This window comes from Palaemon carinicauda, chromosome 37, assembly GCF_036898095.1.
Source record: "Palaemon carinicauda isolate YSFRI2023 chromosome 37, ASM3689809v2, whole genome shotgun sequence".
NCBI lineage: Eukaryota > Metazoa > Arthropoda > Malacostraca > Decapoda > Palaemonidae > Palaemon > Palaemon carinicauda.
In genome coordinates, this window is record NC_090761.1 from 54,259,069 (window position 1) to 54,261,568 (window position 2,500).

The following is a 2,500-nucleotide window of genomic DNA, read 5'->3' on the forward strand; positions in this document are numbered from 1 at the left end:
TTTCTTGAACCTGAACTAGCGCTATGTCATACAATGCTTAATGATTAATAATTATTTCTTTCTTCATAACATTCATATGTTTGTGTGTGTATGTGTGTATATATATATATATATATATATCTATATATCTATATATATATATATATATAATATATATATTTATATATATATATATATGTATACACAGACACCAATAAATATAATTTTAATAGCAATAATAACCTCATTCAGTACTTCCTATCACTCTTCAACATTCGCTGATCACTCAGGGCCTTTTTTAAAATCCGAATAAATGGAACGAGATCACCTTACATTTCCATGAAAAGGACTCAAACAGCAGACTAGAGATCGCCGTCGGTAGACACTAACAAGTTACTAATGTGTGTGTCTGTGCGCTAATTTGTCAGCTTAAGATAATCTAATCTTTATACTTACGAATATTAAGCCATCAATAACGATTTACCCAATTTATCTTACCTAGGAATAACACGCCCAAGAATAATTATGCATGATAAACCCTCCTATATAGCAGATAAAATCTTTTCCTTATGCAATTGGTCATAATGGTACAGAGATTATAATAGTTACCGTATGTTTACGTGTCGTCGAAAGTGACTAAAAGGACAGCTGCTGCCTTGGAGTTTTGTTCTTTAGTAAAAGACTAGACCATTGCTAATAACTGTGGAAACGGATTCCTTGCAATTGGACTATTAAATCAAAGGCTAGGCCCACCGCTTATAACTGTGGTTGATGACTTCCATAGCATGTGATTCTGGTAAGGTTAGGCTATGATTTTTCTTCCCCGTCCCAGAGCCATCGTACATGAGCTTTTTAGGCTCAAGCCATGTCTCATGATGGAAGTTCCTTTAAGTAGCTTCCTAAGGGATATATGTACTACAGTGATATTCCCAGAGAATTTTACCTTTAGGTATCCAGAATTCTAACTCCTGGCGCGAATATCCTTAAATTTTCTCTCCAGGATATCGCATAATATCAGAGGACGTATTCTTGACAGGCCACATAGCAATCTGCACCCCTAATAGCGTTTACGCTTCGAGGGGGTGTGGCAGAATAGAAGGGGAGCCGTACCAAGGTTACCCCCGTTCTCGTACTACTATTGAGTATGACAACAGCGCCATCTCCAAGATGGCGGATATTCCTTATTTTGTAGCGATTTCGCTTGGTGGTGGTGGTGTTCCCGGTGCCAAATCAGTGATCATGCGTGATGCTGTTAGAACGCATCAGGCAACGACCCCTTAATGTAGTGATAACGGTGGGAAAGAAGTACAGGGATTATAGTCATCATAACAGATATAAATCAAATGACTGTTATATTTATCCCTGCCGAATGTGTCATTATGCCAGCCTATCTATGATAACTAAGTAATAGGTTTATCACGCATCCTTATGGATTCCCCCTCCACCCTCCAAAATTTCTGAAGTCCCAAAGTAGTAAAAAAAAATTACAAAACACGAAACACGAAGGATGGATAAAAAACCTTTGATGATAAAAAGCTATTCTTATACACCCATGCACTCCATATATCATTCTCTCCTATTTCACTTTTCTTTTAGAAAAAATCTAAAATTTTTTGTTTCTTGGAACTGACGGAGTTTTAATCACGCATATTACCTCACGCATTTTGACCTCTTATCATGTTCTCCTTTTGGTAAAGTTGTTGGAACAAAAATGAGATTTAGGTAAAATAAGCACTGAGAGAGAGAGAGAAATAGATTATAAACGCTGACGAAACCAGAGTCATAATTCAATGCGTGTACTTAATGTATGAGAGAGAGAGAGAGAGAGAGAGAGAGAGAGAGAGAGAGAGAGAGATTTTCTGACCCAAGAATTTACTATGTGGTCAGACCTGAGAGAGAGAGAGAGAGAGAGAGAGAGAGAGAGAGAGAGAGATTTTCTGACCCAAGAATTTACTACGTGGTCAGAGAGAGAGAGAGAGAGATTATGACCCAAGAAGTTACTACTTTGTCAAACCTGATCATGAGAGAGAGAGAGAGAGAGAGAGAGAGAGAGAGAGAGAGATTTTCTGACCCAAGAATTTACTACGTGGTCAGAGAGAGAGAGAGAGAGAGATTATGACCCGAGAAGTTACTACTTTATCAAACCTGATCGAGAGAGAGAGAGAGAGAGAGAGAGAGAGAGAGAGATATTTTCTGACCCAAGAATTTACTATGTGGTCAGACCTGAGAGAGAGAGAGAGAGAGAGAGAGAGAGAGAGATTATGACCCAAGAAGTTACTACTTTGTCAAACCTGATCATGAGAGAGAGAGAGAGAGAGAGAGAGAGAGAGATTTTCTGACCCAAGAATTTACTACGTGGTCAGAGAGAGAGAGAGAGATTATGACCCAAGAAATTACTACTTTATCAAACCTGATCGAGAGAGAGAGAGAGAGAGAGAGAGAGAGAGAGAGGGGTTTTTTGACTAACCTAAAAAATTTTACTACTTGATTAGTCCACCAATTAACAAGGAATCTTTTCTTT